At 39.3% G+C, this 26,287-nt stretch overlaps 1 protein-coding gene and 1 long non-coding RNA gene across 2 annotated transcripts in view; one reads left to right on the plus strand and one right to left on the minus strand.

Moving 5' to 3' along the window:
• Positions 1-26,287, plus strand: part of LOC310725889 (uncharacterized protein) — a 537,758-nt gene that overhangs the window by 107,946 nt on the left and 403,525 nt on the right. The window lies entirely within an intron of this gene.
• LOC310725949 lies at positions 12,668-13,552 on the minus strand. Its single transcript, XR_014533586.1, has 3 exons — positions 13,513-13,552; positions 13,226-13,381; positions 12,668-13,139 (listed from the first exon to the last, which is right to left on the minus strand). It is a non-coding gene; the product is annotated as an uncharacterized lncRNA (long non-coding RNA).

Consider the following 26,287-nt stretch of genomic DNA (forward strand, 5'->3'; position numbering starts at 1 on the left):
TATGGACTTGATAATTCTTTTCCGAAACAATATAAGGACATCCTCTCTGATCCGTTGACAATCAATCGATTAGTGTTTTTTTTTTTCCAGCAGCTCTAAAATCTGCGATTGTTTCCCCCTATATTTAAGTCTGGAAATAAACAAGACATGAACAATTACCGTCCAATAAGCATTCTCCCAGCTGTGTCAAAAGTACTCGAAAAGACGATGGCGGAGCAACTTACTTTGAATCACAAGCTCTCTTAAATCCAATGCAATTTGGCTTCAGACATAAATACTCGACTTTGCATGTTGCTACCTCTTGGAAACTATCAGGGCATATGCGGATCAGGGAAGAGTGGTGGGAGCGGTCTTCCTTGATCTGCGTAAAGCTTTTGATACTGTTGATCACCAGATACTCTATAGTAAATTAAATCAATATAGTCTCTCTGAGCACACCCACAACTGGATAAGATCTTATTTGAGTGACCGACATCAGTGTGTACAAGCAAATAACATCAAATCTGCGTTTAGAGCCACCTCGATGGGAGTGCCGCAGGGGTCTATTTTGGAACCCTTGCTTTTTAGCATCTATATAAATGATCTCCCTAGAGTGTGTTTGGACGTTGATGTAATCATGTATGCTAATGATTCGGTGATCTTCACTTACGGGGAAAACAAGCTGGAGGTTGCTGACAAATTATCAAAAGTGATGCAAAAAGTTGTAGAATGGTTGCAGACGTCTTGTCTAACCTTAAATGTTGATGAAAATGGTCTCAATGTTTTTCTCAAATAAACGTAAGTTACATCTAACTCAAGAAATTCAAGTAAATAGGCAAAAAATGTTAAATGTAAAGGAAACAAAATATTTAGGTCTAATACTTGATTCTAATCTAGGTTTTAAAAGTCATATAAAAAAAACTTGGTAATAAATTTACATTTAATTTGATGAATTATATAAAAAATGAATTTTTATTAATTTTACGGAAGCCTTGAATATTTATTTTAATGCTATGATTGTTCTGCATCTACTGTATTGCATGTCTAGTTTGTCTCAGGCGTGTAAAACATCGTTAAAATTACTAGAATCATTATATAAAAGGGCAATAAAAATACATGATAAAAAGCCTCATCAGTACCATCATTGTAATGTACTGAGTAAATATAATATTTTGAGTTTTGAAAACCTCATTAAACATAACCAAATTTCTGCTTTATTTAAAATTATCCATAATATCGCTGCTCCCCCTTTGAGAAAATTTGTCACACTAAATTCAGATAGACTTAATAGAGCCACACGGTCGACAGTCAGAGGAGAGTGCAGAGTTCCAAGATGCAGAACCACTTATAGCCAACATTCGTTCTTTTATAAAGCAGCGAGCCTTTGGAACACTCTTCCAAATGATATTATTTCATGTACAAACTATAGCACATTTACACGCCTGACCAGTGGCTATTAACAAAGCAAACTTGTGAGCGCTGAATGACTGTGATATGAACAATGTAGATTGTGAGTGAGTGAGTGAGTGAGTGAGTGAGTGAGAGAGAGAGAGTTAGATTCAGGAAGTGGAGAGTGTTTTTATGATGTGAGTGAAGTAAAGTTTTTCTTGTATAACTTCTGTATATGAACATCGTAGACAATTAATATCTTTTAAACACATTAACTAAACTGGGTGAAAAATACCATTTTAACTCAATACACATGAGCAAAATCATTTACATAAATGATAATCAATTGAAAAGCATTTTAAAGCTCTTGAGAAATGCAATGCACACAGCCACAACACATCACACACTCCAACCAGACAATTAAATAGATATAAACTCACAAACACTTTGAAACATGAATAAACTCAACATTCAGAGAACTAAACATCATGTTATTTTGAACCTCAGCGAATCCGGGGGTTTTCAACACAATTAATCACATCAGGTGCTACTGGATCCACAATCCACTATCATCCACTTCAATACCATCAATCATCGCACTAAAATAACCCAAATACGTTTCCTGCAAGAGTTATAACATCATTATACAACATTATTTATGCATATTAAACAAGGATGATTGTTATATTTGACTTTTAATTCTCTTTGAAAAAATCCACGATCTGCGAAGCGCGTGCTCTCCGTGCGATTACTTCGTCTCACCTCTGTGACGTCATGCTCAGCGCCCGTCATAATAACAGCGTTTTTTTTATTTTATTTATTTAACTATTTATTTTAACTATTACAAAACATTATATTACGTTTGTTGCTTTAGACAGCTACAGGATGACATGATGAAGGCTGGTACAAGTGCTTTAGTGGCAACTATAAGACGTGCACTGAATAATCAAGGACTTCATGGCCGGACCCCAAGACTCCACTCTTGACCTCGAGGAACATCAGGAGTCGACTAGAATATGCCAGGAGGAATTTGGTTAAAACTAAAGAGTTCTGGGAGACAGTTCTATGGACCGATGAAACCAAACTGGAACTTTTTGGACATATGGACCAGCGGTATGTCTGGCGTGCAAAAGGTCAGGCTCATGACCAGAAGAATACCATCCCCACGGTCAAGCTCGGAGGTGGGTCAATAACGATGTGGGGCTGTTTTTCTGCGGCAGGAACTGGCAATCTTGATTGTGTACCTGGCATCATGGATTCCCAGAAATACCAGGTCATTTTGAAGAAGAACGTGATGCCTTCTGTTGACAAACCTTGGTGATCATTGGATGGGCAAAGATTTCAATCGAGAGGTGTAAGAAGCTTGTCAGCACTTATCCAAAACGCTTGTTAGAAGTTATAAAAACTAAAGGGTGCTCCACAAGGTACTGAAGCTGGGGGTTGAATAATACTGCACATGCTCATGTGTTACAAGACTTACATTTTTAATTTGAACTTTAAAGTTAAGTCAAATTCTGTTGTCAAAATAACTCATATGTATCAATAAATATTGTTTATTTCACGAGTCCCCCCCCCCCATTTATTTTCATTATCTTTCATCAACATCACTGTATTGTCTATTGGGGTGAGGGGGTTAAATATTTCTGATTGCGACTGTGTATACTGATTTTCCTGGTCAGATTTTGCCAACTTTCCAATTAAGTCCATTCCAACCAGTTCGAATGGAGTCTTGACCTATAGAAACAGACATAAATAAAAAACTTATTAGAAATATATAAACAGTATATATTATAAGAAATGAATATTTTAGATTTGTCAAGAAATGATGTGTAAACATTATATTCTTATTATAATGTAATATATAAATTTGCTCTTGTTACATTGATCGGTTTGAGGTCTGTCTTCTGTACACTGTGATACCTGCACATTTTAATTATATGAATTTGTTATTATTATATGATTAAAAAGATATTGAATTTATGAAGTCAATGAGGGAAATGTTAATACAGTGCATATGCCAGGCAGTAGTACTGCTGAGAAATGGCATCTCCAGTTTTAAGGTGGCCAAAATGTGCACCTATGTTGCTGCTATGACACTCCTGAAACAGCATGTCAGCCTCTTCTGCACTGCAAACAAATCTACGTTTTTCACGTTGCTGGATTCCTTGTGTCGAATGTAAAAGAATTAAACTAAACTTTCTTTCGGCTTCTCCCATTAGGAGTCGCCACAGTGGATCATCCGCATGTTTGATTTGGCACGTCCCCATTTATCCGGGCTTGGGACCGGCACTAAGGCTTGTGCAACCCTAATGGCTGGGGTTGGTTCCGACTGAGGATCATACCCGGGCCGCAGCGGTGAGAGCGCCGCATCCTAAACACTAGACCACCAGGGAAACGATTGTAAAACAAATTGCCATCTGAAATTTTTTTTTTTATATATATATATATATATATATATATATATATATAAATTATCATAATCACAAGATCCTTTTTAAAAATAGTATGAACAGTCAAACTCAAACAAATCCTTGCACTTGCTGATTTTCTTTTATTCTAATACATCAACTTTGTGTACAAAATGTTCACTTGCTGCTTAATAATATCCTAATCCTAATAATACAAAATATAATCAGTGTTATTCACAGCTCTTAATGTTCTAATGTAACAATGTTATGCCTGATTGTGTGCATGTACATGTACAGATGCAGACAAATTTGTTGGTACTCTTCCAAATGCATAGTGACAAGCCACAAAGCTTCTGGGAAAATTCCCTTTAGATAGATGAGACAAAACTGGATCTTTTTGCCAAGTCACATCAGCATGAAACATGAAGGAGTTTTGGTTATGAGTAAAATGAAATATGAAGAATGAAGACTAAATGAAGACTATCCTGGCATTCTGGAGTGAAATGTGCTGCCCAGTGTCAGAAAGCTTGGTCTCCGTCACAGCTCATGGGTCCTTCAACAAGAAAATGACCCAAAACTCGCAGCTAAACACAACAAAGAATGGCTAAGAACAAAACATTGGACTATTCTTACATGGCCTTCTTTAAACCCTAATCTAAATCCTGTTGAACATCTGTGGAAAAGCTGAAACATGAAGACACCCTTCAAACCTGAGACAGCTGAAGCAGTGCTCATGAGAAGTGGGCCAAAATACCTGTTAACAGGTGCAGAAGTCTCATTGAGAGTTACAGGAGTCGCTTGATTGCAGTTATTGCCTCAAAAGAATGTGCATCAAAATATTACATTACGGGTTCCATCATTTCTATCAAGGCCGGTTTCATTCCTTTATTTTAAATGCTTCTGTTGAACCACAAAAGCAATATGGAATTTTCATTAGTTAATTTTCATCACATTTTTATTTAATTATTTCTTTTGTCAGTTTCAAGTTATTTCAGTGACATTTGTGGGTTTTTCTTTTTTAATGGAAGGGTACCAACAATTTTCTCCACATCTGTATATACAGGGATTTGTGTTCATATAGCCACAAGCTTAGTAAAGTCTGGTACTGATGTAGGTGAGGTGAGGAGGCCTGGGGTGCAGTCAGTGTTCACATTCATCCCAACATTGTTCAATAAGTTTAGAGCTCTATAGCAGGATCTTTCACTCCAAACCATGTAAAGACTCTCTTTATGTAGCTGGCTTTGTTATCATGCTGGTACAGGTTTTAGACTCCTGGTTGAAAATTTTATGCTGCCATATATAAAGATCTACAATTTTGTGCTTCCTGTTTGGGCAAGAATCACATACAGCTGGAAACGTCAGGGATTTCAATACTTTTAGCCACATAGTGTGCATAGAGACATTATCAAACACTTCTTTTTGCCAAAGTTAAGATTGTTTATTTTAAGTGTTAATATTTGGATGATTATTTCAATCAAATATGGTAACGCTGATGTTTATTGCCGTTCTTGGGGATTTTCTCTCTAAAAGAAGCTTTTCAAGTTCCATAACCATGTTATAATCCATTATGAACAGATATCACTTGTAGATTATGACTGATGATTAAGTGAACACTCCAAATTATTAGTGAATGCTGGTAAAAATGGAGAAACCACGTGATCAGCGTGTAGGATACATAGGGAGACCGTGGAAGACCTTATTTAAAAGTAGTTAATAAACAAATAAAAGTGCATAATAAGATGCAAAAAATACATAAATAAACTTGAGAAAAAACATAATATTAACAAAAAGAAATCAAATAAAAAAAAAAACAATAAAGAAACAAAAAAGGACAAGGGGGGGGTTTGACATTCCTGTTGACATGAGACCCAAATATTTTTCAGGATATAATACTGAGAGGGTTCGGCATCACTACAGTGAATATGGAGAACATTTAAGTAATTTGGTGTGAAATAGATCAACTATGGTGACCCTGCTGTAAGTCTGTTACAGTTCACATTTCAGGATATGAGAGAGAGAGAGAGAGAGAGAGAGAGAGAGAGAGAGAGAGAGAGAGAGAGAGAGAGAGAGAGAGTTCAGCATCACTAGAATGAATATGGAAAACAATTACGAAATTCCAGTATTTTATTCAGTGCTTTATTACCGAATAACAATAATTCAAATGCTTTCCAAAACTTTTGGTACAGACCAAAAGTTTGGACACACCTTCTCATTCAAAGAGTTTTCTTTATTTTCATGACTATGAAAATTGTAGATTCACACTGAAGGCATCAAAACTATGAATTAACATGTGGAATTATATATGGAATTATATACATAACAAAAAAGTGTGAAACAACTGAAAAATGTCATATTTTAGGTTCTTCAAAGTAGCCACCTTTTGCTTTGATCACTGCTTTGCACACTCTTAGCATTCTTTCGATGAGCTTCAAGAGGTAGTCACCTGAAATGGTCTTCCAACAGTCTTGAAGGAGTTCCCCGAGAGATGCTTGGCACTTGTTGGCCCTTTTGCCTTCACTCTGCGGTCCAGCTCACCCCTAAACCATCTCGATTGGGTTCAGGTCCGGTGACTGTGGAGGCCAGGTCATCTGGTGCAGCACCCCATCACTCTCCTTCTTGGTCAAATAGCCCTTGATGCCTTCAGTGTGACTCTACAATTTTCATAGTCATGAAAATAAAGAAAACCCTTTGAATGAGAAGGTGTGTCCAAACTTTTGGTCTGTACTGTGTGTATATATGTATGTATATATATATATACATACAGTGGAATCCGGTTATGTCGATGTCCTAGGGGGTCGCCAAAAAGCGTCGAGGTAACCGATGATCGAGATAAACGAAAATCAAAATGGCGGCAGTATATTAACGTGCTTGAAATGTCTTTATGTACATGATGTGTGTTAATAAAAGAGAATGTACATGCACGTGTTTTTGGAGTTTTTTTTACACAACAGCGTTCCCCCGATCCTGCAGTCGTTCATTGTATGCTTTTGCTGCTCATCCCACGTTCTCCCGTGTGCTGTTCAGCGCCGCGCTTTTACCAAGCCGATCGAGATAACTGACGTTAAATGGTAAAATATTTTCCCCCTTGTGCTCGAGATATCAGGGTTCAGCCACATAAAAGAATCGACATAACTATTAGAAAATGCTAAGAAAAAGCGAGAATTTGGCGGTTCCACTTCAAAAACGTCGACTTAATAGGGTTGTCGAGTTAACCGAGGGCGAGATAAGTGGGTTCCACTGTCTGTGTGTATATATGATATATTTTATATATATATATATATATATATATATATATATATATACGTCACACACACACTTTCATACACAATGTTAACATAATGAATAAAATAAATATCTATAGAATTAAAAGTCTGAAGCATCCGCATCTGACTTCATTTTATTAGCCTTAATTAATAAATAACATTGTGTGGTTAAATAAAAAATCAGTCGAAAATAAATAAGTGTGTGTGTGTGTGTGTGTGTGTGTGTGTAAAGCCCTATTCGGACGGGACTAGTTTTACAGGTGGTCGTTAGAGAAACTTCTGTTTCACAGAGCTACACTCCGTAATAAACACAGAGATGTGAGTCCCATCCGAATCCATACATCAAATCACTGAAAACCATTCTAACTCAAACGTCGTTTGGAAAAACTAGTCCCGTCCGAATAGGGCTTAAGCTGCATACTGGACATAAAGCCCCAGAGTTTCCTCTACTTTTGATACTTTGTTTGGGCTCTGTTCACACCAGGGATCAGCTGTTAGCATTCCGCAACACGCTGAGGAAGGAGAAGACGGGGGACCCGTGCTGGAGCTCTGTGTCGGAATAAAAAGAGACGCTACAGACCAACTCTTCCGTCCATCTTCATGGGGAATGTAAGATCTTTACCCAACACGCTGGACGAGCTAGCGGCTCTTACCCGGCATCAGAGGGAATTCCGGGAGTGTAGCATCATGCTGTGAGTTATGGCTAACCAAGCTAACACCGGACACCACCGTGGCTCTGGATGGATTTGAGAGCGATGGAGAGCGGTAAGAGAAAGGGAGGAGGACTGGCAGTGTTTGTGAATAATAGATGGTGTAAAACTGGACACATCACTATTAAAGAGCAGATCTGCTGTAAGGACATTGAGCTGTTAGCCGCTAGCATGAGGCCGTACTATCTGCTCAGGGAATTCTCACATGTTATCGCGATATCTGCGTACCGCCCCCGTCCCCCCCCCCCCCCCGCCCCCGCGCTGACGGTGAATCAGCATATATGATGTCCTGTATTGTGTTGATAACAGACTGTTAACACAGAGTCCAAACGCCCTTCTCATTATCTCTAGAGGTTTTAATCATTCCCCTCCATCCTCCACTCTGCCCACATTCACCCAGTACTTTATGCAAACTCCAAGTCAAGGAATTTTGTGGTTTTAAAAAGGTATTAAGTACATTTGTGACATTGGATTTCACATTTAATGACATGTCGCTAATAATATATATATATTGTTCTTTTAAGCATTCGGCAACACAAGAAACCCTGAGGAGGGGACATTCAATTCACAGAAGCCCACAACTTGCACCACCATGCTGCCTGAGATCCTCCAGCACTGCTCGACTGTACCACCTTCTCTCAGTTTCTTCAGATTGAGAGGTAATTATAATTCAAGGCTTTTCTCCGTTTTCTCTGTTCTGGTGGTGGAATGAACCCTAGATGTTCGAACAGTCCCGAGTCCCTGGCTGTCTTTAAACGATGGGTGAAGAGCTTCTTCTTCCTGACACACTTCAACTAACTCAAGTTTGCTTTGTTTAAAAAATACACAACAACTAAGAGTAGATTTATTAACTGATTTATATTGAGTTTGTAATCTAGTGCACCAGTGTAGATTTATTCATCAATAGAGACTCAAAGCCCTTCTGTACGTCGCTCTGGGAGCCAGATCAGTGTTTATTTATTCAGCTGTAATTTCATGTACTGATTTTATACTCTGTAGTTTTATATTCCATAATGTATTTTATATTTTATTGTTATTTATACTTATAATTTGTTTATTTCACTTTGTTCTTTTATATTTATTTACATATATACTTTTAATAAAAGATATCTGAAGTCTATCACTGTCTGTGCATTTATATTGTGAACAATATTGAAGACCTGTAAGGTATATGATCAGTCCTACGTTTCAGGGGTGTGGGTGGGCTGAACTTTATGCCCAACCAATAAAATAAAAGCAAATGCAATGGCAGGCCCAAAATAGCTGTTCAAATTTTGTGATGAGAAGAAATATTGTAACATGCCTTGTCTTGTGTGTAAAAAAATAATGCATGTAAAAATTGAAATAAGTTTAATGTTATTATAGATTATCCAAAGTTTTATAATTAAATAACCATTATTTATAATTAAAATGATTTGTTTGATGAAACCTTGTTAATAGAGAGCAATAAAGCCACGTTGCAAACATGAATAGAGGAAACAGCTGTGTGTATAAAAATATCACCTTACTATCTGAAATATCTAAAATGATATTGTAACTGGGGGAAAGACTGGACACACACGTGTCCCACAGTTCTACATTTTTTTTTTACAGAGGTAAAACTCTGCTGTACGGAAGGGTGGTGTACAAACATCTCTCAGCGAAGCTCTAAAACAGCACTTCCTGATGTCTCACTGAAATGTTATCCGAGTGTTTAGTTGATCCGTTTTGTTGAGCGTTTACTGAACATTTGCTAGAAGAAAGACCTTTTCTGAGTTCTGCACAGAATCCCAGCAGAATCTTTCACTTCTTTCTCTTCATTCTCCTTCTCCAGTGTGGATGTAAAGACAGCGGCACGTCCTCGCCAGGGAGCCCATTTTTAAAGACGATCTGATGTCTGAAAATGTTTGTATTGAATGATGAATGAAGAGATATTTACAAATAGACTCACAAACACAATGAAAAGGCAAATAAAGCTGTAAAGTTTGCCCAGAGCTCTCACCAGAGCAGCCATCCTGCAGCACACCAGAACCAGAATATCAAGAACAGTTTCTTCATACTGCTACTAAGCTTGTTTGGGCTTCAGCATTTTTAGAACTGATAAATGATTCACCTTTTTAATGACTTGACTAAACTGATCATTGAAAGTTTGAGGTTTTTCTGTGTGCTATGATGTAGCTAAAACAGGAATTCAACAACTTTCTCAAATTTTGATCTGACAGCAGGGCCGCTGGAAGTCATTTTGAACAGGGGGTGCTGTGAATTTTTATTTTTATTTTTTTTTTTTTTACAAAAAAAAAAACCTATGAGCCTATTTAGAATACATTTTAAAAAATAACATAGGGCTTTTTTTGGCACTTTTTTTTTTTTTTACCAGCGGTGTTGCAGTGGTTGGGGGGTTGTTTTGAAATAATAAACAAAAAAAAACAAAGAAACAACACACTAAAGTCTGTAAAGCATTGAAATAAATATCAGTAAATACTGGTAACTTACATAATATAATAAAGTTGAATCCATTAAAAAAACAGTTGTATATTTCCACACAAAGACGCGTTATAGCCTCCCGCTCTGCACTTTGAGAGGGATGTGGAACACGAGCAGGAAAGAGACCACCGATCTCTTCTTCTGATATCTTCATGTTGTTGTAAAAGGTATGAAGAGCTAATTTGATCTTCCACAAGGGCAAGGCATTTAGGCTATGTGTGCGCGCTGCCAGAGAAAGCCAAACTCAAATCACCCGCGCGTGTGAAACGCGCTTTACACATGAACCTGAAAAATCAATATCATTAAAATAATTAAATTAAAATCCAAAATACACTTAATAGCCTACGTGTGTCAAAATCATTTCCTAAAATATTCAGAAGGAATTTATAAATTGTGCAAAATATTTTTAATAGCCTTCATTTTAAAAAATCTCTCTCTCGCCAATAGGGGGTGCTGCAACACCCCCAGCACCCTCACTTCCTGTGGCCATGTCTGAAAGTGAGCATTTCCAGGAAATCACAGTGATTCTCCCATAGCATAGAGGCCAGGGACTGCTGTAGCAATAAAAAGGAGAGACTTTACCCTCCACACATTTCTGCAGAAGACCAGCAAACCTTCCACTGCTGCACAAGAACGTGAGTACCAGCTTTATTCTATAATAATAATAATAATACAAAATAAACAGATAAATACATTTCATTCATATGATTTTTTAGAAATTTTATTCAGACCAGAGGTAAAAAAAAAACCCACACACACATTGTGGAAGATTAGCATTTATAAACCCATTTGCATTGTTGGTCATGTGACCTTCATATTGTAAAATATGAGATTTTAATATTGCTAAAAAAACACTAACACATCAGATTAACCTTTTAAAGTATTTTCATATATTTTCTATAGTTTATACTTTTTATTTATCTACCTTATTATTTTTTATCCTTAATTCTATTCTTTTTTATGTTTAAATGTTGGACAGTCACACAAAGCATTTCACTGCATGTCGTACTCTGTATGTATGTGTGTGACAAATGAAATTTGATTTGAAAGTAAATATTTACTCAGTATGTGGCTGAGAAACCAGAAAGGACTAAAAGTCATGTGACTTCTTTATATACAAATGTAGGATCTTCAAAGAACACTCACATAATACATACATGAGATCTTTGACTATATAAGGTATAAACAGCAGTTGAGGGAGAGGCTTTGTGGAAGAGTCGTGAGATCGAATGGTTGCTTTATTGTCAAACTTTGGCTACAGATTTATAGAATGAACAAAGAAATGTCAAAAAAGTCAAAAATAAAATCAAACATATCTATTTTTTTTTTCGAATAAATCCATAAATTATTTAATATTTTTTTTACATTCAATTTTTCCTATCTTAAATAAGGGAATTAAAATTAAATGTAATAATCTCTCTCTCTCGCGTGCGCACGAAAAAAAAATATATATATAAATGCATGAAAGCATCAGTGAATGTAAATGAAACAAGTGCTACCCAACACAGAGTTCAGGTTTTGTATAATAAATATCAAAAACTCGTCCTGATCCCGTGGTATGTGGTATGTATAAGTGCAGTGTTGTGCCTGTTACTAAAAAATAGTAAATACAATGTACAAAATTACCTTTTAGAATCGACCCAAAAAATGTGAGGTAACAATTTGCATTCAGTCTGTTTGGGTAAATTTCACCCTATACTGTTCATAAAGAGTACCGAAATAAATCAGCTATAACAGGGCAATTAAAATGAGGTAAAATCTATTCATAATATTAGACAATTCATTACTTATTAAAAGTGAGTATTATTAACACCATTGTATTTTTTCTATTTATTTCATAATTGCTGTTATTAATTAACCAATAAGACTAACCATTATTGAATCAGGAAGGTAAACTTACTGATAACATTAAAAAGTTATCAGACTCAGTAGATCAGGAATTTTTTTTTTTTTTTGAGACACTTGCCTCCATCTAGCTCCAAAAGAAGTTTTTGAAATACTTCAAAAGTGTCAGCCCGCCTGTGCACTTCCGGCATTACCGCCTCAATCACCGAGGAAACACCCCCTCCCAACCAGCTGCACGGAATTGGCGTCTAATTTTCTGGCACTTATAAGGACGCCTGACTCCTCCAGTCAGTGCCAGATTGGCTTTAGGCTTGCCCTGAACACTCTCCAGCGTATTCTCTGTTTTGTTTGTTTGTTTGTTTCTGACCTGACTATTCTGTCCTCCGGTTTCCGGCTCGGCGCTGCTCGCGCTGAACGCGCGTTTAGGTTTCCGGCTCGCGCTGAACGCGCCCCCGCTTCCGGCTCGCCCTCCGCGTAGGATCGGCTCCCTGAATCGGCTCCCTGAATCGACTTCCCGATTCGGCTCTGCACAGCTTTTCTCCCCTGCTCCTTTTGCATCTGCCTTGGATCCTATAACCTGAACTTTCTGACACAAAAGTATTCTTGAGCTTCTTGGGATATTCAAGGTTCAGGGCATAGATTAATCCTATCAACAACATGCATGCCTTGGTTTTGTATCCACACCCACTGATCACTTGGATGCCATCTATCACAATAGATACATCTACTGGATCGTCCTCAGCTATGGGATTATGGATCAAAAGCACCTTCATAGTTTGTTCTGTTTGGCCCTCCCAGTCATTTTTCATGTTTAACTGGTAGAAATAAACAACAATAAACTTTAATGCAAGCAATAAGTTAAGAGAAAAATGTAATGCTTGAACCCAATAACATTTATCAATCTAACCACATGCTGTAAATGAGAAAATTGTTTGTTTATGAGGCTGTCTGTAAACACCTTGTGTATATTGGTCATTTTGTAACTTACCTGGGAGTCTTGGAAGAGCTCTTCCTGCGGCTCCCCCTAGGAACTCAATGAGGCAGGAGAGCACTGCATCCCTTTTATTCTCAATACTCTGAGACTGTAAAGAGATGCATTTTAATGACCAGCATTTTTTTCTACAAATTAGTGTTTGCACTTTTGAGACTATTTGAACAAAAAACATACCTCATTTACAGTGTTAAGGAGAGAGCGCATCCTGGTACCAACAGCACCTCTTTTGGGACACATCAGCTGCAGAAGACAGGGTGTGTAACTGTCAAGCTTAAACATGAATGTTTCTTCCAGGGAAATAGTTGTTATCCGACGGAACTCCTCTTTGATCTAGTTAATAAGTAAACGGACAAAATTAAACATTTAGGTGTATGATAGGTGTATGAAGGAATAAAGGTTGGAAACTATTGCCGTTTATAAATACATTAGTGTCAAACAATAACAAATATAATTATTCTTACTTGAGTCTCAGTGAATAAAGCTGGCCACCTCTCTTTGAAGTCTTCATAAAGTAATCCATGTTCCCCATGTAATTGGAGTGTTTCAACAATTATTGAAACAAGATCTTCCCTAGTATCAGGAATCCCCAATGGAAGTGTCAACTTTCGCACATTGTGTTCTTCTATAATGACTCGCAACTGGACTGACATTGTGGTTCAGAGTGTTGATTGGTGTGGATGTGTTGTCATCAGCTGTAAAGAGAAGGAAAAAGAAGAGACTGCATTTGGTTAAAATTTGAGAGGTTTCTTGGTTACTCCAAAACTGCGATTCTGCAACATCGGCAGAGTAACAACCTATTTAGAAGCTCTTATAATAACCTACATTGCCATGGTGAAACACAATATTAGAGGAATCATGATTTGCAGTACTTACTCTTAAGTGCCAATGAAGCGTTTCAGGAATACCATTCGACCATCTGCTGTATTATATGCAGCCAAGGGGTAAGCATGTTCGAGATCTGAATGTTAAAGTATTTCAATATTTCCTGTAGGCTCTACTGTAAAGCTCCTCAGGTGCTCATTGTACCACCCACTGAGCAACTTCAGAACAATCACAGGACTTTCATGAACAATGATTATTTGAAGTATCTCTCCAAAGTCTAGCAACCCTCCTGTTGATCCAAAAGGCAACAACATCCCAACACAATATGAAATCCTTAAAATGGTAACCCTCTTTGTCATGTTCAAGACCACTGCATTGGGACACTTCCCTGCAAGCAACTCCTTAATGCTGTCTTTAAGAACATCAACTGCCACTTGTGTCATTCTGGATACCAACAGTGCTTGCCTTTGGATAACAGCATTATTTATGTGATATGCAACCACTGATTGGTGTTTTCGTGCCATTGTCAACAGAATGTTTCTGAAAGACCCTTTGTGTCTCACAATCCTTTTAAAAAATCTGTGCTTCGCTTCGAAACGCATGGTCCAAAAACTCACAAGTGGTCCAAAAGCAGTTGTAAGCCATGGATAATGTTCAAGGAAATGATGTTTAGGTTTCAATTTCTCTTTTGGGAACACATACAAAAACCTATAACGGTGCTCAGTGATCTTGCTTTCCATGTATCCTATCGACATTTCTGTGTGCACAGGAGCCATGACAAGCTCAACAATGTCTTTCAAGGTCATCAAAATCTGCCATGCTGCATCATTTTCTGGTACTTTGCAACCGATCACACAAGGTAGTATCTGCAGTAAGCACCAGTTTTCGTGTGCATTGCCTCCTACACTCTAACGTGAAAAACAAAGGTCAAGGGAACACTTTGTGGACAGTTGGTTTTTATCATTCCACTTGTAAGGAAATTGGCGGATTGACCAGTTGAGCTCCTGAATAGAAAAGTATTTGTTTTTAATAAACACATTCAGACAAAGTGCCAATTCAAAAAGAAACAATCCCTTCAAGCAAATCATGCAAAACATCAGGGGGATAACCTGATGTGGCATGAAAGTAACTCCGTCTATCAGAGATTGGACACTGTCTTTTTACTCCACAATAATGAGCTTCATCACTGTCAGACAACGCTGCCTTGACATGCAAACTCTAATTAGACTTTGTCCTTAAAGGAAACACTCCTTCTGCTACTTCATGCTCCTGGATGTCAGAACGCTTTCCAATGCAAAAATGACAAATGTTTGAAGAGCAAAAGCTTTCAACAAACCCACCAATAGAATGAGCTGCAAGATTATCAGCTACTACAGCAAATATAGTACCCTTGACCACTTTGCCGAGACCTGCCACAAAAATACCATCACCTTCCAAGGATTTTAAATCTCTTAGCTGTGACTCCAAAATCTTTGGGTATCCATATTGCATCACATCATCTGCCCTACAAAGAATGGCCAAGCAAATGGAGGTTAGTGTAGATCGCAAGGTGGCAGGAATGTCTGCAATCACCCAGTACACAGCTGTCACTTTATGTTTCTTGCGTGATGTCCCAAGAGGGTTACAAATTTCGAACTCATCTATGTAAAAAATGAGTGAGAGTCTAGGTTCATCTCCACATAAAAAACTGTTTTCTCTGAAAAAAGATCCATCATACAATGACCTGTATCCTAAAGAAATATCAAATGGCTGCCTATTCTTTAATACTGTGTCTTGAATGTGTCTGTTTTTTTAAAAGTTGTGAGAGCAATGGGAGAATTGGTACATACTGGAATGTTTTTCTCCTACTATCATCAAGCATGTACTCAGTTGGCTCAATCAGTTCGAAATGCTCCTTAATAAATTGCTCTCTTCTGTACTGTGTACCATCCACCCCTAAAGCAGAACACAAAGGGTTTAGCTGGCAAAGATTTCCTACTCTTATGACTGTGGTATGTTGTATATATATTGGTCTTGTAATCATAGTTTTAAAAAACACAAGGCACAGTTTCAAATTTTCTGAGGTGGCCACCAATGTGTTCAAAATATTGTCTTTCAGTGTGGAAAAAAAATTGAACTACACACTAGACATGTGAAGGAAAGAAGCTGGTTTGGGTTAGTTGTCTGTGGGTGATACCTGGAAAAATGTGTCAGTAATGCACCCCATGTCCTAAATGTGCAAGGACAGTCAAAATGGAGACAGGGTATGGACTGGGTTCGACCAAAATGCCCATTTTTTAATCTAGTGTTTTAATAGGTCCAATCGTTTTAATGTTGTGAAATTACATATTTTGCACAGCCAATTCATTTGTAATAAAATATTCCTAACTTTAGAGTTTTCAATGTTGAGTTTAGCTGAGTTTACTTTAACAGTCAAAGGCAGGCAAATTAAGCTCATACAGACAAATGATCCAACTTGTACAGTAAACTCCAATTCCTATAGACAGACACATGCAGACTGGTATAAACATTTACATTTGCAACATTCCATTTAACATTTCAACATAACATTATAACAATTCTTAAATATTGACACATATATGGCATTGAACTAATCATAATTCATGGCTGCACATCTTAAAGTCAGTCATATTCATGTCATAACAGAAAAATGTGTGCAAATGTGTCAATTAGGTAGGTAGTTTGTACTAATATAAATTAGTGCTTTTCAACAAGGGGCTATGGACATAATTAAAAAACAAAACAAAACAATGTTTTAGATTTCAACACTATAGTGTATTCAGCAATTGTGCATAAATTAAGCCTACTCAGGATTTTTGTATAATAAAGTGGACAATTGTAGGCTTTATTTATGCACAATTGCTGAATTAAAAATTAAACTGCTATGATATTAAATAACTGACATTCGCATCCATATGTCTATTTTTTTTAACATTAAAATAACATTTGTTATCGTGACGAACGTCATTTCCTAAGCACAACTTTAAAATTATATTTTAAATGCTGTAGCTAAAGCTTAACAAACTTTTTGTATTACCCACAACACCTACATTTTAACATTTAAATGTGCTTTCTGGTAAACTTTCAGTTAGCCTAAACATTGGCTAATGGCGTCACACACAGCTAGCTATCTGAGTTAGCTATGTTACTATCTAGCTCTCGGTAACTTAAGGGTTAAAAACGTAGATTAGAATATAATAGCATGGGTAAAAGTTTAGAAATCGCGTTCTTGCAGTACCATTAGCACTTTAATAATGCGGAAAAAGCACATTTTTAACATTAGTACAAGAGAAAATGTGTTTTTAGCTAGCTCGCTATGACCGATGTCCGAAGCTATACGCGAACTCCTCGTCTTACATAGAACAATGAGCACAATCTTATGACAGATAAAACTAACTAAGTGCCCGTTTTCTTTATTACATGATAAATATGCAGGCTAAAAAGTTCTCTTACTGTCAGCACTGAAGCTTGACCATGTAGTCAACTTCCACAATCCAGCTCGCCCAACGAACATGTGCCACAAAAAGCTCTTGCTCTAACAGACAGGCCAACGTTTTTGGGTATATATTACAAAGTTTTTTTAGTTTGCAGTTATTACTATAAATAATTATGTAGTGTGGGTTAATTTTACTTATTATTATATAATTAAACGTGCTGACTTACATACTAAGTAAATGGTACACTATTGGCCCATCAAAATAATTTTTTACAGTGTAGTTACAGTTACTCTTTCCTTCATTCAAAAAGTAACTCAATTACTAAGTTGATTATTTACACTAAAAAGTAATGCGTTACTGTTAAAAGTAACTTTTTAGGTAATTTTTTAATGAATGTTTTTTAATGTTTCCATTAATGCCCTTTTATGTGTTATGGTCTATAAAAACACAAAACTGACTTAAACATAAAGTAATTTGCAAACACTATTATATTAAAGTCAGAGCAGCACAAACTGAATATATCACAAGGATTTCTGAAATAAACAACAAAACAAGCTGAATAATATATTTACAATCAAACACTAAAGTGGCTTCTGCATCATAAAAGCTGTTGTGTTGAGCTCTTAAACATGTTCCTTTAACAGCTGAAGTATGAAAACTATCAACAATGTAGAACAGAACACCGGGTTAGCGCATAGCTTTGTCGAGGCATGGAGTTTCTGGAGGAGCTTCAACAGATTGGAGTTGCTGTTTATCGCAGTAGATACGAGCTTCGAACCAGAAACACACAGATTACATTTGACTTAAAAGTTTTTGTCTTTATGCTCTTATTTCAACTAAAGTGAAATAATGAGCATATTTCCACATTTTTCCTCGCCATTACTGCTGCACAGACCTGAATAAACGGAGACACGCCCACAGTGTGTCTTCTTCGTGTTTACAGTGGTTCATCCACCAATCCTACAATGCGTCGCTGCTGTAAACAGGTTAGACTGTAGGCTACACTTTTGTATGTCGCTCTGAATAAGGGTGTTGCTAAATGCTGCTAAATGCCGCAAATGTAAATGTACACTTAAGCCAAAATGAAATTATTTTATAAAAGTAACGGACAACGCACCATACGGTAACGGAGTTACTTTATTTGAAAAGTAATGCATTACAGTATTAGTTACTGTCGAAAGTAACTGAGTTACAGTAGCACGTTACTGCCCAACACTGTATATGTGTAATATAAGTAGCCTTTTTTGTTCTGAACTTTTGCTACCCTGGTGTGTACAAGTTGCAAGTAATTGCTTGGGTGCAAATGGAGGAAATCCTTACATGCAATCTGGTCAAGATTGAATTTCCAGTAATATGCCTCAAAATTACAGGCTCTGGCTCACCATTTTCACAGAAGCATACAGTCAATTCTCACATGGCCAAATCAGCCAATAAAAGAACAGATACTTGCTTTAATGACTATAAATCAGAAGCAATACAGCTCATACGACTGCCACGCCCCCCTCGGTAGCGGTCAGGGATCCCCCTGCCACGCCCCCCTCGGCAGCAGTCATGCTGCCTCGTTATGCCGGGCCGGCTCTGATTCCCAACAGCCGTGGCTCGTTTAGGAGAGGACTATATAAACTCCCGTTCTCGAGTCACAGGCTGTCGGTTCTTGAAGGTCATGCTGGTGATCGCCTGGATCCCGGACAACCAGCCTTTCCAGCCTTTCCAGCTGGTTCGGTCTCCCAACTCCGTTTCCGTATTGGATTATTCGTTGCCATCGGAGTTTACTTTCATTTTCCAGACATCGCTTTCCATGTTGGATTACTCGTCCCGAGCGGATAACTCGCCCATGGTGGCTCTCATGACTTGTATGTGTCTCGTGTTTGATAAACGATGATTGAGTTACTTCCGCTTGTGTGTCGTGATCGCCACCCTGACAACTACACTAATAATTTTAAAATGTAGGGACACAATACAAACTCGTTTAAGTATAACGTAACTCCTTTTACAACTCAAGAAAACTTCTTCTCAGGAACCTTTTTAAAAAATTTTTTTACAAAATCTAAATTACCTACAAAAAGAAAACACAAAATGAAAGACAAACTTAACTGAACTCCCATAATTTTACAGGGAACACACCCATCAATGGCAGCCACACCCTTACTACCAGTGAATACAACCACCCAAATATGTACATATATTTACAAAGGTTAGAATTTTTCTGTCCAACCATGACCCAAAACTCAGCTCTTTAGAGATTTACGACAGTTTGATTGTGAAGTGGGCAGAGCTAATATTGATATTTTGTCATTTTAAGCAAGTGTTTATATGCGGTGGCAACAGTTTTCCTTGTACAGATTTAGATTTGTACAGTTCACTGAAAACAGGTTTGGATCAAATCTTTAGATGGATTTTCAATTGAGCAAAGTTGTCTCTTTAACTAGAATGCCATTGTAGAAGATAAAATGCTTTCATGTGTACAGTGGGGCAAAAAAGTATTTAGTCAGCCATCAATTGTGCAGGTTCTCCCACTTAAAAAGATCAGAGATGCCTGTAATTTTTTATCATAGGTACACTTTAACTATGAGAGACAAAATGAGAAAAACAAATCAAGTCAACTTTGAGTCTGGAACATGCAGCAACTGTAAGTGAAATCTCAGGCAGTTTGCCTTAAGTTTCGTTTTAGAACATGTTTTAATTCTTTCAAGATAACCGTAGCATTGTTCTGTAAGAGAAGAAAAGAGAGGGGCAAGAAAGGGCAGTCAGTTCCACCAAAGAGAGAGAGAAGCTAGTGACCAGTGGTGAGGGTTAAAGGGGTTGTTGCATCTGTGAAGGGGTGAAAGTGCAGCATGAAACAATTTCTGATTAAGCCTTTGGACTATGAAATATGCACATTAAAATGTATGACATTAAAACCATCTACCTCATAGTTTGTGGCTGCTTTTTGTCCCACAGAACAGCGTTGACACTCTGAAGGTATCTGTAGTGTTTGGCAGCCTCTATGACATTAGTTTGAGATCTGGGGATTTGGAGGCCTAGTCTATGTTAGATTTGGCTGTATTTGGTTTGGGTGGCTCGCCAATGTATTAGATTCCTCTAATACATAAAAGAAGTAAGCTTGACCAGAGTTCTTGTGGGGAGAAGAATTTTTTGAAGGTAGCAGTGTAGAGGGTCTTCAACAGCGTTTTAGCTTTTCATTCTTCAAAATATCTGCAACCAAGATCTGTCGGTGAGACGGATCTTTATACAAGAGTACAGAAGGACTTATAAGGATAAGGATAACAACTTCCTGTGGAGGGTCCTCAATACACAAAACTGAATGTCCATTGTGTGTGTCGTCTGGCCCACACCCATCACCTGTATGGGCCATCTTGATAAAACTCCCACAGACACAGCTATTTGTATCTAAGAGGCAGCCTCAATGTAAATGTATTTTATTATTGATACTCATAATCTTTCAATTCCCCCATTTTTTTTTTATCATTTTTTATCACAAATGAAACTTTTTATTAATCATGAATACGCCATTCTGTATACAAGCTCAATTACTTAAGACAACAGAATAAGAGTTCATGGAACTCTTGAATTCTCTTGAATGCTTAAGTTCTTTTTTTATTATTATTTTTCGATGTTGCAATCTTTTGGAAGTGGCGGATGTTGCTGTGCTCTGTGTATGTTCAGGCATGTTCGTCTTGGTGGCCAGCGCAATAGGATCCAAGCATTGAATGTCTTTGCTCTTCCTCTGTAACACTGGAACACCTGTAATCACACACAAGAGCAAAGGGGAACTCATCTTTCCAAGAAAATATTTTAAATAAATCATGCCTAGCTGCCAATTAAGCTGTCCCTATTGAATGTTGGTAGGACTCTATATTGTTTATCAGTGGTGGAATGTTAATGTCTTCATCCTCAGGTGACAAGCTAGAGCCTAAAAACCCTAGTTCCGCCATATCTGGATTCTGAAAAACACAACTGCCATCTGTCCCTAATCTCTAGGCATATTAATGTATTTGCAATGGTTCACATTAATCCATTTATTTATTCATATTAACTTAACTGGGGGGAGTGGTGGCTCCAGCGGTTAAGGCGCTGGGTTACCAATCGGAAGGTCGGGGGTTCAAGCCCCGGTATCGCCAAGCTGCCACTCTTGGGCCCTTGAGCCCCTCTATGCTCCAGAGGACCCTTACGAGAACAATAAACCAAGGACCGTGACGTCGGAGCCACGTGGGGCCGCCTTCCCGTTGGCTCACCACCTGCAGGAGGGACCCTAAAGGACCGGTGCAGAGAGGATTGGGCAGCAGTCGAAGGCGGGGGCCTTGACAGCCCGATCCCTGGACACGGAGAAGTGTCTGGGGAATCTGCTTAGACTGCTGCCCCTGCGACCCGAATTACGGATAAGCGGGAGAAGATAAAATTAAATGAAACTTAACTGCTGCGTTAGTTACTAAAAGAACATGAAATGGACCTTCCCACCTTGATTCCAATGGTAGTCTCTGAGGTTTGTGAACGACCTGTGATGATCTCAACAGGCTTAGTCAAGTTTTCTTGTATGTGTCACTCGAATTCTGCAGAGTACAGAGGGTGAGGCTTCTTGCCAGGGAATCCCTTCCTAGTGACTTTTTGATAAACGTTATTTATAATTTGGTTCAGCCTCTATGTTTGTAGGTTTGTACTCTGTATTGGCAGTGTAATGTTTACCACTGGATGTTTCATATTTGGCATAATTCTATTGCAGTACACTGCACCTGTGAAATGTGTTCCCAGATTTTCCCAAATGTATTTAAAATCTATAAGTTCTGGTAACCCCCACCATGGAATAATGTCTTTGACCTGTGTGTTGCTGTGCCATGTTTAGTTGCAAACGCTTCTACCCATCTTGAGAATTTGTCTATGACAAGTACATCTTGAAACCTCACACTCTTGGAAGTGTGGAGCATCTGAAGATGTCTAAATGATCCAGGTGGTGCTGGTGTTCTCACTGCTGGAGTTTTGAATATAGTTCCATAATTGTTCTTCTGAACTGTCTTGCGGTTTTGAGTGACATGTTGACCTTGTCTGCGGAACTTGGGATTCCACCATACTTGATAAAATCTTTGGATAATTTTGTCTTCACCTACATGGACCAGGGAGTGAATTTGTGTGGCTAAATAAGGTAGAAAGCATTTAGGGGCAACAGTTTGAGTACCATATTGCCAGATATATCATCATGTAATTTTGCTCTATCTTCCATTCATAAAATAATATATTATTTTCTTCCATTCATAACATAATATATTACGGTGGCCGAGAAGTGCAAAACACATTAACAAATCCGAAAACAAAATAACAAATTCAAAAACAAAACAACAAATCCAAAAACACATTAACAAATCCGAAAACAAATTAACAAATTAGAATACACTAACAAATCCAAAAAACACAACGACAAGCCAGACAAACCGGAAAAGGTAGGTATAGTTTGCAAATGGAAACTTACAGATCATTGGACAAGACACCTGTCAGTCAAGATATACAGGTGAGTGACAGGTGTCTTGTCCAATGATCTGTAAGTTTCCATTCACAAACTATACCTACCTTTTCCGGTTTGTCTGAATCGTTGCACGAAACACATTAACAAATCCAAAAAACACAACGACAAGCCAGACAAACCGGAAATGGTAGGTACTTACAGATCATTGGACGAGACACCTGTCACTCACCTCGCTCTGAATCACATGTGTATTTAGTCCAATGGAAAGCATCACCGGCAGAGTGACATCACGACCAATGAAGCTATAAAAAAACTGTGGAGTAAAGCTGGAGCTGCGTCTCTTTGTTCAGGGGGTGTTCTGTGTGTTTGTGTTCGTCAAAAAGCAAGCAGCAACAGAAAGCACACTTTCCACCTGTGTGTTCCTCCTTGCCCCCACTATGTTATGGGGTAGATACACACAGCCTGTGCGTTGCTTGCTTGGGAGTTCCCGAGGGAGCCGAATATGCAGATTGCGCTTGCATGTCTATGCAAATGCTCTGCTACCGCTGGGCACTCTTTTTTGGCCCCATGTTTCTTCTGTTTCTGCAGCGTGCTAGTTCCTGGGGGTTGCAGATGGACCTAGCAGAGAGTCTGGAGACGGGCTTGTTTTTTTCTCCTTCCCAACCTGCTGGGCCCAGCGCTCGCTAGCAAGTTTCAGAAGTAGGCCTTTTGCCGTTTATTTTCTCTTGTCGGCGAATGCGTTCAGCTCCACCTTACTTCCTTCCCGACCTTTTCAGCCATCATGTGTTGGTATGTTCGGACAACACCTCTGTGGTCTCCTATATCAAACACCCGGGTGGTCTGCGCTCGCGCCTCCTTTACAAGCTGGCACATCAGATTCTTCTGTGGGGCCAGGGGAAGCAGCACTCCTTTAGGGCAGCATATATCCTGGGCCATCTAAACAAGGCAGCAGACACCCTCTCGAGGCAAGAGCTAAGGCCCAGGGAACAGCGACCCCACCCCCATATGGTGGAGCAGATCTGGGAAAAATTTTACAAAGCTCAAGTGGGCCTGTTTGCAACTCAAGAGACGTTGCATTGTCCCCTCTGCTTCTCACTTACACCCCCAGACTCTCTAGAGCTAGATGCCATGGCACAGGCATGGCTCAGGCGGTGCCTGTATGCCATCCCTCCTGTTCGTTCAATGACCATTCTTCAATCCAGAGTTCCCTCCATGAGGAGGTTGTACACCGTGAGATGGCACCTCTTCATGACATGGTGCGATCTGCACCAATTGTATCCAGTTAACTCTCTGGTTGGCCCAGTGCTGGAATTCCTTCAGGAACAGTTCACCAGGGTTGGCTCATTCCAAAAGTCTAGGCATTTTCCATTGCAGCATATCATGCCCACACTGTGGGACAGTCCCTGGGTAGAAACCCATTTGTGATGTGTTTTCTCCACGGTACCCGGAGGCTGAGGGATGCAGCATGACCTACAGTGCATGTGTGGGATTTGGTCATCTTTTTGGAGGCCCCTTTGGAGCTTCTCTTCAAATAGTTGGCCAAGGTGCCTTGGAGGTTTCTCACAGTTTAGACTGTGTTTCTCCTGACCATTTCCTCTCTCAAGAGAGAAGGTACCCTCAGTCATCCCACGACCTGTTACAGAGCTGTCATATTTCTGTCTTTCTCCTTTATGCACCTGGTGAAAGGTATGTCACCTCCCTGTGTAAGCTATTCCAATAGCAGGTGCTTCACTTAAAGTCTTTAAAATCTTTGAAATGCTGTACAGGGGTCTTCACTCAGGGGGATTCTTTCATTGGAACGTGGATTTCCCTTTAATATGTCATAAAGAGGATGAGCAATTTTCATGTATGTTTCTAACCATGATCTGTTGTAGTTACAGAGTCCTAAACACTTCAGTAATTCTTGAACTGTTTTGGGTTCAGAAGCGTCTCTAATAGCATTAGTTCTGTCTTTGGTGACTGTTCTTTCAACCTTGGAATAATTTTTTTTTGCATGATCTGGGCCTTTCCTAAGCTTGCTTTCTGATCCTTGAAGGTTCTGACCTTTTCCTTTTCATGTTCTTGTACAGTCCTTGAAGCAGAGTACATCGTCCACATACAGTATTATTTCTGATGTCACCAGTGGCTGTTACATGCATTCTGAAACATCAACCTCAATGTCGGTGTCTCCCCTTTTTTTCCGACCTGCACACTGAGGTGTCCAGGTCTTGGGCAAAGCCTTTCTTTGGCCCACTCCTTTACCCCCAAAGCAGTGTTGTACTTATACATCATGGGGCTAAAAGAACAGTGTTATGGAGCGATGCCATGGGTTGAAGAGACGCTGGCAAGCTATCTCTCCCCAGGAATTGCATCATCTCTTAAGACCCCGACATTACCCATAAAGCCCCTTCGTTCCTGCACACCATGGCTGTGTTGCAGGCATTTTAGGCCGACCTGCTGTGAGAGATTCAGGTGATGTTCAGAGGTTCAGGAGCACCGCTGCACAGCGGATCTGGCTCTCAGAGCCACCAAAGAGACCACTGAGGCTGTTGGCCGGTCTATGGCTGCCCTAGTCTCTACCGAGAGACACCTATTGCTCACCCTGTCTGACATGTCTGACAGAGATAGGGTCATACTGCTGGATTCCCCCCTTGCACCCACTGGCCCCTTCAGCGATTAACATGGTGGCTGAGAGGAGGGCAAGAAACAAGTGGCAGCATTCCAGCGATATCTCCCATTCTATGGATTTGGCAGTGAAGGGCATGCTGCACTACACTACTCGGTGCCCGCCCGGTCCCGGCTCCCTCAGCAACCTTGACCATTAACCCTGCCACGGAATGTGTTTCAGGGCACGGCCAGCTCCAGCGAGCATCCTCCTTGGTTTCCACCTGGTATCGTAGTGGTCCAGGAGAACTCGCTGCCTCCTTCGAGGTTCATAGGGCATCAGGGTGTAGCCACCGGTCTAGGCATACCAGATGTCAGTCTCGAGAGATTGATACCCTTAAGGCACTACCTGGCAGCCTGGGAATCCCTGCCAGACATGTCTCAATGAGTCCTGTGCACTGTATACAGAGACTATTCAATTCAGTTTGGGTCTCGACTGCACTGCTTCAGGGTTTGATGGCCATCAGGAAGGTCAGAGAAGGACAGCCACTTACTGTCAAGCAGTTCCAGAGACTGCTCGATCTCATGGCAGCAGCGTCCAGTGTGATCCCACTTGGCCTCCTGCACATGAGACCCCTTCAGTGGTGGCTCGGGACCCATGGGTTTTAGTGGAAGGGCAACCCCCTCCATATGATCAAGGTCATGCCAACATGCCTTAGATGTTTGGAGAGATCCCGAGTTCCTGTCTCGTGTCTTCCGGGCTGGAAGTTTCCTTTCATCACGTCATGCTTACAACGGATGCGTCCCTCACGGGGTGAGGAGCAGTCATGAGTGCCCACTCTGCCCAAGATCTATAAGAAGGGCCCCATCTACTATGGCACATCTATTGCCTAGAGATGCTGCCTGTGCCTACGTCCACAAAACGAGTCCCTGGATAAA

Source organism: Silurus aristotelis, assembly GCF_946808225.1.
Source record: "Silurus aristotelis genome assembly, chromosome: 5".
Classification (NCBI taxonomy): domain Eukaryota; kingdom Metazoa; phylum Chordata; class Actinopteri; order Siluriformes; family Siluridae; genus Silurus; species Silurus aristotelis.